Genomic DNA, 16,284 nt, shown 5'->3' on the forward strand with positions numbered 1-16,284 from the left:
TAAAACACTTCTGTGAATCAGGCCCTTGGTCTTTATCCTTAAAATGAGAGTACCTTTTAAAAGTTGTCAAAGCATGTAATGGACTATTGTCATTATGATGGGTCTGAACCGCATATTAAATCTGTGTATGTGGGCACAGCGGATATAAAATCTGTACAAACCCTAAGGAAGGAAAGACCACTCGAGACCCCGATGGATAAACATCCCCCTTACTCCCAAAGGTACAGCAAAAGGGAATTTGTAAAAAACAGCTTAAATAAAGTGCCTTCCTCTTTATCAATTACCTAGTTTTGCTGTTAGGGACTACACGTCGCATAATCCCATAAGTACTGGGATGAGGAAGATGGCTGAAAAGCAATGTTGCAACTGTAGTCAGGTAATTAAACCCGATAGCCCACACCTGGCGGAAGCTGAAAGGCTTAAAAGGCCCCCTTGGGTGCAGGTCATTAGGAGGAACTGGAACTGTGGCTGTAGTGTGTGCAGCAGTAGTAGAATCAGGAAGAAGAAAGCACAGTGTTGGCAATCCAGGCAGAAGTGGGAGATCCAAAGGGATGCCAGGATTTTGATTCAGCAGACTTTACCTGCAAAGGTCTTCTTCCCCCAAACTCTGAAGTGCAGACTTTGTGCAGCTGAAGGCGTTAAGGAAATAGCTTTTCACAATGTGATCCTAATTGCAGAGATTACGCAGCGGGAAGTGTACTGGAGAGCATGACCAGAAGGAGCTGTGAAGCCGTAGGTCTCAGGAGCAAGAGGGGCTCCTTAATTGGATGGCCTGACTGGAGACTCCTTCAGAGAGGAAGGGTGTGGGTCCCAATTGAAGCCAGAAGGAGCAGAAATCCTGCTGCATGCAAAGGAAGGGATAAAGAAGCCGGTGAATCTAATCGAGCATTCAGATTCCTTGCGCGAGCACCGCCAGAAATAAAAGCACTCGCACATGAGCAAAAGCGATGCTAAGCCAACATTTGATAGTTCAACAATGGAATAATTGAAATGTAGCAGTTGCGTATAAGCAAACATTCTCTCTTTCACACGCGTAAGAAAGAAAGGCAGTGAAACTTTATTGTGGACCTGTTTGCGTATTCCCAATAAAGATTCACGGAGGAAGAGTGACCTCTGCATCTATGCAAAAGCTGGCAAACAAATCTAATAATAGAAGATAAGTGTTTGAACATTGACATTGCAAGTTGTAAAGAGCAAGCATTACCCAAGCCCAGAGCAAACAAAGTGCTTCCCCAATTAGGAGTGAAACCAGCCTTTCCCCGAACCAAAGAATGGTGTAAGCATTATCGTGAACTAAATAGAACACCCGCATTGTCCAAGCCAAGAGTGTGCAAGCATTACCTGAAGCTAAGGGAGGGGCAACAAAACGTCTGGGTAATTATCCTGGCTACAAGAATACAGAGGGGTGCATGCAAGGTTAGGGAAGGGAAACTTGCTACTTCTAATTTTTCTTCTTTGAAATCACAAAGTTGGTTGCAGACAGACGAGAGTGGCAAAGAGGCTGCCCCTGCAGAAAATAAATATTCAGAGGAAGAGTGCCTTGCTTACTTAAAAGTGTTAAAGTACCATACAGTGAATCTTGTCATATCTGAAAATTGTTTAAAGTCACATAGTACTGTAGCTGAAGTGGTGTGTTTGGGATAGTAGGGATAGTGAAACGTTTGATAAAAACGTATAATTTAATAAAATGGCATATTTTGAGAAATCATCCAAAAGTTATCTGCCTCACATTTCTGACCCCTCACATATAATAAATCACAGGTACTAAACGTCTTGGGATAGACTATTGGGGTTAGCATCTTTAAGATGAGCTATGAATTTGAATGGAGTCATGACTCATTTAAGTATTTGGGGATACACTTAACGCCGGCACATGATAAATTATTTCAAAAAAATATCCCAGAGTTATGCAAATCTTTTAAGGAACATTTACTGAGATGGGGGAAACACGAGACCTCCTGGTTAGGAAGAGTTGTGGCAGTTAAACTGACTATTTTCTTGGACTCTCTTATGTTTTACAATCGTTACTAATACAGTTCCAAAGGAAAATGCTATGGCAAGTGTATCCCCAAATATTTCAATGAGTATGTAATATATATATATATATATATATATATAGAGTGTGCCAGACATGTGATTTCATCAGTGATGTCATCAATGACATCTGTGATGTCATCTTTGATGTCCCGGGTGTTAGTCTTAGCAGTGCACGGTGGTGGCGCGAGTTATGGTTGCTTAGCTTACCATAACTGGCGAATTTCAAGGGTTTTTCGGTTTTAATTGGAACCATGACCTTCCCTTTGACAAAGTTTTTTCACTGAATTTCATTGGTTTTTATCAGCGCAACTTAACCATAACGTCCCTTTAACAAAGTTTTTTCACTGAATTTCATAGGTTTTTAGTAGCGCAACTTAACAATAATGACTTTGACTTTATATACATATCATATGGAACTAACTGAATCTCTTCTACTGTACTTGATGTCCACAAACTCATTTAATGTTCGCGGACATGTTCGAAGAACAGTACAACTACCAAAAAACTCTAAGGGGGTATGTTTGATTGTTATATCATAACATAGGAACATTTAACAAATTCAAAAAGAAGCACACAAACACATTATATGTACTAATACATAAGAAATGTAACCCATATATACAACACACTAACCATTCATTTAAATGCACTATGTTCTAAAATGGAATATACCACAAGAAAATAAATTGGCTTCTAACATAATTACCTCACAAACACGACAGAACTGAGAACAAGAGCAGACCCACTGAGTACATAGGACATATCTTACCTGAAATAGTAAGTGTACTTAATTTTATTCATATATTTATAAACTTTCTGTATTAGATAAAAAAATATATTATCTTTTTTTTTTTCTCTCACAGAAATGTCTAGTACTCTGGAATGGCTAGAGGAGCATTTCCCACATGAAGAAATGTCACAAGATAGTGAAACTAATGGTAAACACTTTATAATATAAACCATTTAATTATTATGTTGTATACATTTAACATATATATATATTTTTTTTGTACAGAGCATACCAAAATAGAAAATACTTCAGAAAAACCTGTTATGGATAATACTTTTCACAGTATAGAAGAAAAAATTGATTTATTGTTGACTAATTTTAATAATTTGAAAAATTTTGCGGAAGATCATTTTAAACCAAAAACCTCGTACCATTGCCCCACATGTACTTGTCCCTCCTCACCATATCCCAGTCAATTATCCCCAAACCCTCTCCATAACCCAAAACGTTTTGATGAGTCTTCCATCCCTTCTTCACCTAATAACAATCATGTCGAAACCCCTAATTCTCCTGTTTTTGTTTCCGTTTCTGCCTCACCTTCTCTGTCATAAATTAATATATGTTAAATAAAGTTTAATTTTTATACTGTGTTGTAAATAGTTTTGTTTTTTTTTAAAAAAAAACAATGTAGGTCTCCGGGGACAGTGCAGGTGTTCTGAAATGTTCGTAAATAAACAAAAATGGAGGTGTCCTGAAGAACACTATACCTGTTCGTACTGTTCGCTAGCAAGATGAAACTATTCTAAGAACACACGCGGTGTCCTGAAATGTTCGTAAAAAAAAAATTAAAGTGTCCTAAAGAACACTACATCTGTCCGTAGTGTTCGCTATCAAGTTTAAACTTTTCTAAGAACACAATTGGTGTCCTGAAATGTTCGTAGATAAACTAAATTGGACGTGTCCTGAAGAACACTATATCTGTCCTTAATGTTCCCTAGCACGCAGTGTCCTGAAATGTTCGTTTCACGTGTGACGCAATTTTAATTAGTTCAGGACCCGATGTGTCCGTAGAACATCAACGCGCATGCGCTAGCCAATCTCCGTGCATTTGGTGTCCTGCGGACATGCGCTTCCTTCGCGGACTTGTTCGCGAACGGATCATATGACCACGCCCACACTGATCGCGTGTTCTGAATGCGGACACTGTTCATGTCTCCGAACAAAGTAAAAGTACATTTTCAATTAATCCATAATATTTTTCAATAAAATCTCACCATGGCACAAGTCCCACATAGTAATCCTGAGTTTCTACATACCTTTTGAAACTTTTCAATCTTTTTTTTGTGTTCGATCTGTCCGCGGATAGCGCGCATGTCCGCGGACCACGCACAAACACCCCTATAAAAGACCACACCCTAGAGCTCATTCTCATTCTGTTTCTGGCTATTCTTCAGAACACAGCGGTTTTTGTTGCCACCTGCAGATTACACCATCATCGAGATGGCATCCCTGGCTGCTGAACTGCCACCTGGTGCTGCACCTGCTTCAGCACCACCCCCACCCCCTCCACCACCACCACCTCCCCAAGTGCCTGAAGAGAGGAACAGGAGTGAGGATGCAGAGGAGGAAGAAGAGGATGAGAATGAGGTAGAGGAAATCCCTACTACCCGCACTAGGCGTGAGTCTTGGGTGTGGCGGTTATTTACCATTCATGGGAATGTTCCTAAGGCTTGTGCAAATCGTGTTACCTGCAATGAGTGCAAAATGATACCCAGTCGCGGGAAGCACGGTAAGTACAGCTTTGGGACCACTACTAAGAAACGTCCTATTCTACTCATTTGCAAATCATGTTGTACTAACATATTTAAAATTAAATATAAAGACTGCACATAGTCAAAGGAAACTGCATGCTATATACACACAAAATTACTAACTTATTTCCTTTACAATTACAGTGAAGACCACTCTCCAGAAAATCAGCAGAATCTGAACTACAAAACAACTCAGAAGAAACCTAATCATTCTACACAAAAAAGTAAGTACAATACTACCATAATATTCTTACTGTTACTCAAACACACTGTGCGGTTGATTCATGGTATTTGTGCACCAAAATAAAAAAGATTAGTGCACCATTCTGCCCACAAATCCCCATTTGTTAAACAGGGATTTGCAGGCAGAATGCCACATAACCCCCTGTTTTTCGGCACACAAATGACATAACAGGCTCCAGAATGTTAGTATTGCAGAACAAAGAACTGTTTTAATTCTATACCATTAGATTTAGTATGTTTGCTTGTCCTCACCACTAGCTTACTTTCTACTGTCATCTGAACCCCAGTATAGTAACACACAAATATAAGAACAGCCTTCCCAACTGGTTGTAGCTTCCCAATGCACAATCACACACCATCACATACATCTCTACCATCATACTCAGACACTCATGCACGCAGCACACATGCATCGCAGAACAGCCCAACCCATACCTTCTTTATTTTTTCAACAGACCCCAAAAAATGCCTACCAAAAAGCAAGTTCGTAGAAAACAACGTAGAAGTAGTGCAAATGAAAAAAGAAGTGTCCAAAATAAGCATCCATCTCCAGCAGAATTTGTACAAAAAGTTCAAACAAAACAGCTAATAAAGTCATTTAGCAAAACAAAACATGCTTCAAGTACAGAAACCTTGCCTCCTCTATCAAAATGTAAAACGAAACAGAAAACGATTATCAAGAATCCAGCTACCTCTACTGCTAAACTGCTCCTATAAATCTTGATATAATGGCAAGTAAGCATACCATAAAAAGTATTTTAGCAAAAATGTTCCGCCACAGAGTCCTTCAGAATCTTATAAAAACCGGAGAGAAATCATACTCAACCCTTAAAACCTGCCGTAGAAAATTAATCTTAGAAGCTTTGATAGACAGTGCAATCCTTCTCAAAAGAAAGTTATTTAGAATGAAACCACTAATAAAATTAATTACTAAATTACAAAAAATACTTCTCAATAAACGAAATATCAACAAAAATAACTTCAATATCTGAAGGTGAATGGAGTCACACCACAAACACAGAACCATATTTTAAAGAAGATGCATACAAACAAAAGCAAACAAATACAATTGCTCTACATAGCAGTGGACGAGGTTATGAAAAACTAAATATCATAATGGAACAAGAAATACTGCTCACAAAAATATCCCCAGAAAACTCAGAATTACCTCTCCATTCGACTGGACCAAAACATCCAGTATACAAATGGCCATGCACGTCAATGAGTAACATTCCCAAAAAATCTTTCAAACCTTTATGCCAATTCCTCAATCAGTATGTGAAAGGCAAAGACAAAAATCAAAATGAAACTGTTGCAAAATATGGATACATGTGTAATACACAGGACTACAAGGACATTCATTAGCCTGCATTTCAGGACCTATTTGCAAAAGCACCTTCCATTATATCAAACTGATATCAACACATCATCCAACTATAAGAAATCTAGTTTATAAACTGTACTATGCTAAAAGTCCTGCTTTAGCACTAGCCAATTTAAATAACAATCTTCTACATGGTACAGCCAAATAAATACTTGAAGAAATTGACCATATCCAGAAAAAATATTTTGGAAGTGAAAGCCACTTACAAAATTCAATACCTTTACAACAGGCTAGCAGCAGTTCTACACATGGCAACCTTCTACTACACACATACAAAAAAGAAATACTAAAATTTAAAAGTACATCCGCTGAAATACCAAACCATGTGTGTGTGTGTTGCCGCAGAACTTTTTATCAAACTAACACAAAAACTATAGACATAACATACAAAATAGAGGACAATGAAGATTCTAAATGGTTCGAATTAGCTCTCTACCTTATAGCAGAAAACAAATACGAAATAACTAACCCCTTAATACTTTGCAGTTACTGCACTACAAAACTTGACAACAACCAAACTCCTTCACACGCTGTCACAAATAACTATTCCCACTACCAAAACCCCTACAACAACTCAATTTATATGAGAGCATCATAATTCAAACAGTGCACCCATTTCAAGCAATAATATGCCTTCAACCAAAAACAGCAAAATTACCTCCCTATGAATTGGTGAAAGGCATTCTAGGCAAAGTAGTTTATTTACCATTAGAGCCGCCAGAAAATGTGCACACTCTAGGAGTGCAACATCCAATAAAACAAACTTTAATTATCTTAGTAAATGGTGTACCAACAAAAGACAAAAAAATGTGGCAACAACTCATCGACTTACATAAAGTTAGACAAGCCTTGCAATATCTAAAAGTCAATAATGAGTACTACAAAGAAATAAATATTGATGAGAACTGAAGGGGAACAACTGACATAATTTAAGAGTCACGGGAAACTGGTCAATTTGAACTTCTGGATCCAGCTGCAGTATCCAATATTTTAGACCATTATACAATTCATCCATTGCACTCTAAAGACAGCATAGATGATGCACTAGAAACGTACCAAATGCGACAAACCAAAGGATCCCCAATGACATATGGGAAAAAAGTATAGAAGCACATGCTTTTCCTCTACTATTTCCTACTGGCAAAGGAGGAAGATACAATGAAAGACCCACTCAGATAACAGCATCAGAATACCGCTCATTACGAATGTATTCTGAAGATCCACATTTTGTCTAAATCTGGGAATACATATTCCACCTACTCTTTGAAAGTGAACTTGCAACTCTATGTTACGGAGTTGCACACATATTGAAATTGGGAACCCACTTTCAAAATATGTCAGCTACACAATTAATACAAAAAGTGCAAAAGATGAGGTTTTACAATCAAGTATTACAAATCTGTTTGCAAACATGCGTGGTACACAAGAATACTGGTTCCGACGTCACTGAGATGTACGTTGTATGATCAGAAACCTTGGACCACCGACTTGATTTGTTACATTAGGTTGTGCAGAATATGCATGCGAAGATTTACATGATTTCCTACGCATATCAAACAAAAACAAAACAAACCTAGATATACTAACACCTGGAGAACTTTGTTCTCTAGATCCTGTTAATGTTTCAAGATTTTTCCACCATTGTTTCATTGCTATGCTACACTTTATTTGTAATAAAACTGTTCCTCCACTTGGAGAAGTGCAACACTTCTTTTAGAGAACAGAATACCAAGCCAGAGGAGCACCACATATCCACATAAATATATGGATTAAAGATGCTCCTAAATTTGGTCAGGATAGTGATGCCACTGTTTTGCAGTTCATCCAAAAATATGTCACTTGTGAAATCCCTTCACAAATGACACAGTGACATTCATGCACAAATTGTACAATTTCAAAGACACAAATGTGGCCAATATTGTTGTCGCAAATACAAAAAGAAAGGGAAATACTATACCAAATGCCGCTTTAGTTTCCTTAGACCAGTTACAGAAACAGGTAGGTAAACAACTTCATGTCTTCAGTTGGACATAGTGTTAATGGTAAATCACCTAAGAACACGTATTACATAAAAAGAACAGAAGAATCAAAATATATCAATGATTACAATGAAATCATTGCCCACTTATGGAATGCAAACATAGATGTGCAGAACAATGCAGACAATTCCACTGCAGTTGCACAATCGGTTACAGCCTACTTAACAAAAGCAGAAAAACAGAGCTTCAAGACCTCTGGAATGACCTAGCACAGACAAAACACTATCACAGAAATTGTACAGCTTAGGCATAAAAATGCTCTCTCAAATCATATGACGACATAGAAACGTTAGCCAAAAATGATCCCAACAGCCAAGACATTTTGAAAAACAATTTACTGGACACATACTACCCGAACAGGAGTACCACTTTGGAAAACTTGTGTCTATACCACATAGCCCAAAACTTCACATACAAAAATAATATAAAACCCGATGAAAACAAAAGGTAGATATAGAGTGACAGATTGTGAAGGCAGCTCAGTGAAACTTACCAAACGAAGCTTAATTAATCATATCAAATTGTCATTTAAAACTTCTTAACAGAAAGAACTATATTACATGTCCCTGCTACAATTTTTTAAACCATGGAGAAAAGAAGAAGAGATACTAGTTACCTATGACTGCTATGAAGACGCTATCAAAGCAAATGAAAGCACTATCACCGATGTGAACTTTATGCAGTACAAAACAATGCTGCAAAATGAACAGCAACATGAAGAAGAACTCCAGGCCCAACTAGATAAGGAAACTCCTGACAGTAGTCAACCTTCTGTAACAGGAAGCCAAGAACCACTGGGATAGCCACTAATAGCAAATGAGGCAGAAATAGCTATGACAGAAGTAGAAAATACCATGTGTGATACAGAAGACTTAACTGCACTACAAACAAAACTAAACAAAGAGCAGCGCACCATTTTTAAAGAAGTAACAAAAGAAATTGCACATGGAATACAACATGAAAATAAAACATTTATCTGCCAACATTGCAAATCTATACTACTATACGTCAGTGGTGAAGCTGGTTCAGGCAAAACATCCTTAATCAAAATCATCAGCAAGTTCCTTCAACAATTGACAAACAACAAACTGGCAGCTGTTGTAACTGCCCCACAGGTTTATCTGCCTACAACATAGGCGGTGTCACTTTACACCGATTACTACTCCTTCCAGTAGAACACCAAAACAAATCAGTTTATTACAAACTTTCTACAGAATCTGCAATGGAACTACACAGAGTTTTGAAACAAATGAAAATGCTACTAATAGATGAAGGGAGCATGGTCTCCAACCTAATGTTGGCTTTGATTCATCTCAGATTGCAAGAAGTACTTAAAACAAACTACGAAGAACTCTTTGGAGGAAAACACATTATTGTTTTTAGAGATCTTCTTCAATTGACACCAGTGAAAGGTGAACCTATCTTTAAAACCTTAGGACACAAACTCTGCCGTAAAACTATTGGCAGTATAGGAAATGTCAACGTTTGGCAATATTTCCAATACAAAGAATTAACAGAAAACATGTGCCAATCTGCAGACCTCACCTACGCCAACATTTTAAAAAGCATTAGGGTTGGTGTACTATCTCAAGAAGCACAAATAATATTAAAAATCCGGCACATCCATGCACTTTATGGCGATAACTCATGTGCTACTGATGTTATGGAACAATTAGCGCAGAAAAATGTCAATTGTATGGCCTTAACGCCAACTCTTGCAAGCTGTTCCAAATTCAATGAACAATGTTAAAAAAAGAAATGCAACCAATAATTGAAATTTGCTCCACCGACAAACTGGACGTACATGGTATTACACTACCAATGTGTCAACAAGCCACAACAAGCCACAACAAGACTAAATACCTTAGAAAAAACACAGCTGGCTTGGAGAAAATATAAAAATTATCCTTAAACTGTAGAGTAATGCTTAAACGTAACCTTGACGTGGAGCAAGGACTAGTTAATGGAGCACTGGGTACAGTTGTTGGCTTTCAAACATACCCACGTGACAACATTCAGTTTGTCAATATTCTCTTCGACAAACTTTCAGAAGTAAAAAGGATAGCGCGCTCAACAGCTCGATTCCTTCTTTTCAAAGACATGTATGTACGCATGCAGTCACCATTCATAAATCCCAAGGTCTTACCTTAGACAAAGCATTGATAGATATTGGTAACACAGTCTTTAAAGAAGGCATGAGCTACGTATCACTATCACGCTTACGTACACTTGACGGTCTACTTCTAATCAACTTTGATGCAAGTAAAGTCATTGCTGATATTCCTTGCATTCTAGAATACAATAGACTACGTACACTGTACACCCACCATCTAAAAGCATATCCTGTTCCACAAAAAGGAAAACTTTGTAAAAGAAAACCAATTCAAACTGAAATGCAACAGAATCTGACTGCAAATCCTCCAGAGAGAGTAAAAGAAGCTAATACTTCATCATTTACCATAAGTAAAGAAGAACCTGTTAGTCAAAGTAACTCAGGTACTTCTTCAGTGAAGCAACACACACTCCGAAAAAATGACTTGGTCACAGAACTATCTGGTCCATTCAAATTTTCAAATGTAACTGGTGTAAGATGTTGCGCAAATGTAGCAATGAATATTCTATTTCAATTGCCACCAGTTGTTGACAACATTTACTTACACAGTACAGACTAATTGTGTTTGCAAATTATATTCCTTCCTAGAAACGCAACTAACAATCCTGACAACACGTATAGTGTTCACGGAATAAGACAAGAATTGGACTACTGTGCTAGAATGGTGAAATTCACTATAAACTCACAAGAAGATCCACAAGAATGTCTAATGTACTTACTACAAGTATTGGAAAACAAAAACATACCTATAAATGAAATCTTCCAGATTTCATACGTGTGGAAACATACCTGCACTCTCTGCAACAATGTCACACAAGAAGAAATCCCTAACAAGTGCTTCGTATATGTATCCATACCAAATTGTGAATCCATTCCATTTCAGCAACTTGTACAACATGCAAACCATGGCAGATTATGTACTTCCTGCAATTCAGATAATCGCTCCACCTTACTAATACAAACACATAGTAAATACGTAATACTAATGCTCTACGTTACAATGCCGATGGTACCAAAAATAACTGCAAGCTGACTAGATTCACACACGGTCAAGTATCACTTTGTAAGAAAACCTTCACAACAATAGGTATAATCTACCACGCAGGAGCCACAACCAATGCAGGTCACTACACTGCATATATTAAAAAGAAATGTGGATGGGTCGATTGTAATGATAGTACCATTACTCTAAAGCAGAGATTACCAGCAAATCTTACAAACGCTTCTTTAATCTTCTTAAAACCTGGCCACAACTCCGAAACATCACACCCATACATCACACCCATGTTTGATTCTGTGGGTGTGATCCATGGGTGTGATATGCTGCAGTGGTTGCGGCCAGGGCCTAGAGTCTTGGGTGCATGGCCTACGGCCTTTGGCCATGCACCCAAGACTCTAGGCCCTGGCCGCAACCACCGCAGCATATCACACCCATAGATCACACTCATAGAATCAAACATTTTTAACTATGATCACACCCATAAAATCAAACATTTTTAACTAGGCCTCGTGGCATTTTTTATGTCCATGGACACCTTGGGTGTTCTTAGAACAGTTTCTACTTGCCTGCGAATAACACCAACAGGTATAGTGTCCTCAGGACACCCTCCATTTTCATTTATTTGTGGACATCCCAGACACCGCGTGTATTCTTAGAACAGTTCAACTTGCCTGTGAACAGTACGGACAGGTGTAGCGTCCTTGGGACATCCCCATATGGGTCGATTGAGGACATCAAGGACAGCGCGACTGTCCGCAGACACAATGAACACAACAGCGGTGCCTACCACCTAAATAGATACAATATTTGAACCATCGCTTACCCCCCACCATCCCCAAACAGTCTTACAGACCAACACAATTGCCAAAATTTAATTTCCCCACCATTTGTCACCGCGCTGTCCGCGGACGTCCGCAAATACAAGATGGCTGGTGTTTCCAAAAATCGGACACACGTCACGCTCTCCACCATCCAATCGGCGAACATGCCGCATGTCCGCAAACATGTCGCAAGTCAATTGGCTAATCAGGACACTGTCCGCGGAGGGAACAGGGAAGTGTCTCCGCGGACCGAACATAGATATCACAATTTTTTTTTTACCTACTTTTTGGTCATTTTTAAAAAGCTACTGGACGGATTTTCAATAAAGTTTTTTTTAGTGAATTTCACACGTTTTTAGTAGTGCAACTTAACCATAATGTCCCCTTAACAACGTTTTTTTTGTGAATTTTACATGTTTTTAGTAGGGCAACTTAACCATGACGTCCCTTTAACAAAGTTTTTTTTTTTAGTGAATTTCATAGTTTTTTAGTAGGGCAACTTACTCATAACATCCCGTTAACAAAGTTTTTTTACTGAATGTACACTTTCATCATGTGAATTTGGGAGATAGGTACTATAATTCCCTTACTTTATATACATGTAACATAGAACATACCTAACCCCCTCGCTAATGATATTTGAAAGGCACGGACTGAGCGCCTGTCTGCGGACGGGCGCAGACGAGAGCAACACTACCCAAACAGTCAGGGGGTATCTGAAATTGTACTATTGTGCCAAATGAGAAATGCACAAGTTTAAAAAAGAACACAGAAACACATTGTAAGTACTAATAACTAACCAATTGAACCTACACGGCTCACACATTACCCATGCATTTAATTACCATGTAGAATTAAATGGATTATACCATAACAAGTTAAGATATGCCTCCAACGTAATTACCTCTCAGAAACTGTGCAGCCAGAAGCGACAGTAGACGCACACAGCACAACAAAGACAATTTACAAGAAAATAGAAAGTGAACTTCATTTTTCATATATGTGTGTGTGTGTACTTTTTTGAATGAGGTGCAGAAAAAATAATGTATTTCTGTTGTTTTGATACAGAAATGTGCAGTACTTTGGAGTGGTTGGAGGAGAATTCTCTGCATGGGGAAATGTCCGAAGATAGCGATAAGAATGGTACACACAGCTCTGCATAAGCGAAATAAAGGTCAGTATTGTATGGGCATTTAGCATATGTATCTTTTTTTTTTTTACAGATGAGGATAAAAAAGATGAAAGGCCAACAAACGACAGAGGAAGACAGGCTGAAAAGGATAGAACTGAAAATGGACACATTGAATTATAATTTTAAATGTTTAAGGGAATTTGTGGAGGAGTTTGTGAGAGGAAAAGTACGTTATCACTGTCCCACCTGTACCTGCCCCCCTTCTCTATTCCCTAGTGAACCGTCCCCAAACCTTCAAGAGGAAAATAGACGTTTTGATGAAACATCCATCCCTTCTTCCCCGCACAAATCTTCCCCTCACAACCAGCCCATATTGAACTCTAATTCCCCTATATTCGTGTCAGTATCTGCTTTCCCCTGTGTTTCTGTTGATTGAAGTGTGTGTGTGTGTGTATTTTGGAAGTTTTTGTATATTAATTGTTCATGAAGAGTTTGAGGGATTTTTTTTTTTAAAAAAGACGTAAAATGTCTGCGAACAGCGTGCGCCTGTTCGAGCTATCCGCAAGCAATAGAGTATGGATGTTCTAAGGGCAATACACCTACCCGTAGCAATGGCAACCAAAATGGAACTGATCTTAGAACGTACCATCGGTGCAAGTTGTGCGTAAATAAACAGAACGGGGCATCCTAAGGACATTATAGCTCTCCGTACCACTCAAACGAGATAAAACATGTTCTTAGAACACACCAGGTGTCCGGGATGTTGGTAAATGAGCAAAATGGGAGTGTCTTAAGGACACTATACCTGTCTGTATCGTCCGCATCCAAGATGGAAACGTCCGTAGAACAGGGGCGGTGGCCGGCATGTTCGTAGTCAAAGAAAATGGAGGTGTCCTAAGGACACTGGACCTGTCTGTACAGTCATGAGATAATGCTTGCACATGCGCAGGACACTCATAAGTACAGCGAACATTGTGCCTGTCCCCAACTGTCCGTCTCACTTGTGTCGCACTTTTAATTAGCTGCAGGACCCGAACACTGTCCGTAGGACATTTGCGCAGATGCACACGTTTGTAACTCTGTATTTGCTGTCCAGCGAGCACTCATTTCTCTAGCGGATGTTTTTAGGACATCATTATGCGACCGCACCCATGCTGAGGGTGTGGACCAATTTGTGCATTTTGTGTGCTTCTGCAACATTACAAAAGAAGTTATATACAGAAAGGGAAATTATTTCACAGTATAAAATCATCATTTCACATTTGCCATACAATAGCTGTACCTGTGCACGTATTGTTGAAAGTTTTTGGAACGCTTTTGAGTGATCACAGTGATGAAGAGTGATGAAGATGATCGCGAGCTGCACCCCTCCACCCCTATAAATGGCCACACCCCTGAGTGCATCTTCATTGTGCCTCTGGCTATAGCACATTGAGTTGTGTTGCCTTTACTGCTGTAGTGACCAATAGGAAAGTAATCGTTATGGCATCCATGAGTACTGTTGCACCTCAGCACCACCCCCAAACCCTCCACCGCCACCACCTCCCCAAGACTTGCAGAGGGATATACGGGTGAGGATGTACAGATTGAGGAGGAAGATGAAGAGGAGAATGAGGTGGAGGAACACCGCACTACAAGCACTCGCCAGGAGTCGTGGGTGTGGCGGTTGTTTTCCATTTATGGGAACATACCAAAAGCATGCACGAACCTAGTGAGGTGTAACCAGTGCCAGTTGGTGCCGAGTTGCGGGAGACCTGGTGCGTACAGCTTTGGTACGACAACCATGAAGCGGCATCTAACTTGGTTCCACAGTGCGGACATTTGCAAAGTGGTGCCATGTGAACTTAGTAGGTTGAGTTCCTCCGCAGCATCCTCCGTGTCCGATCCTCTCACCACAAGAGACACTCCTGTGGGGGAGTGCATCCCTCTAGCTGCCTCACAAGCCATTTGCGATGCTGTTGACCCTAACCTTTCGAAGGTGACATTATTGTGTGTGTCTTGCGATGCAGTACTCTGCAGGGGGGAGAGTTTTCGAAGTGCTTTTGAGGCTACGGTCACGGAGCACCAGAAGTGCCTCCTACCCAAGTAAAGCTCACCCTATATCTTTCTCCACTTGCCCCTTCTTATCCCCGTGGTTGGTGTCCCTTCCTTACCCTCCTTTGCCCTTCTCTCCTAGTGTGTCGTGTGACCAAAAGCAGTTATGTGGAAAACTACAAACATTTTTTAAAAAGGGCTCTTTTCAGAGCCGCCTTTCTTAGTTAAACAATAGACAACAACAATAATAGAACTATCAAGTGACCGTTGTAGGCATCCGCGCATTTTTGAAAAAGTCTGCGGACAGTCATAGGACACACAAAAATGGAGGGTGCAAGCGGAGCAAAACCAATGCAATGTACGCTGGGAGTAAGTGGTGGCTCTGAAAAGATCCTTTTGGTGGTGTTTTGTGTGCGTCAAAAAGTATACATTTGAAAAAACGGATTGTCAAATAGGTTACAGTGAACCCAAAAACGGTTGCAATGCGGATTGTACATTGTGAAGAAAAATCTGATTGCCAGCATATGTGAGATGGACTCCATCTCTGAGAAAAATGAAAGTGCTGCGAAACAAAATGTTTTCATTGTGGAATGAGGACATGCCAACATCTCTTAGAAAGGCACAAACAGCCTTACTTACATTGCGCCTCGCTTTCTCCATTTGTGGACCAAATGCAGAGGAACGCACCATATTTGTCTTTGTGCAATACAGGAAAAAAGTATTTGGCAATTTGGAAACATGTCCATCACCTTCGCAAGTCCTTCCTTGTTCCTCCACAATGAATGATAATTATATCAGGATGACGCTCTTTCTGTAAAGTAGCACAGAGAGGTACCAAGTTGAGCCACCTCATTCCACGCACGCCATGCCAGTGCACTTCCACATGAGGAAATCCAAGATCTGCAGATAGACCGCAACTTTCTGCATGCACCTTCAACCA

Source organism: Ambystoma mexicanum, chromosome 6p, assembly GCF_040938575.1.
Source record: "Ambystoma mexicanum isolate Mex_15411 chromosome 6p, UKY_AmexF1_1, whole genome shotgun sequence".
Classification (NCBI taxonomy): domain Eukaryota; kingdom Metazoa; phylum Chordata; class Amphibia; order Caudata; family Ambystomatidae; genus Ambystoma; species Ambystoma mexicanum.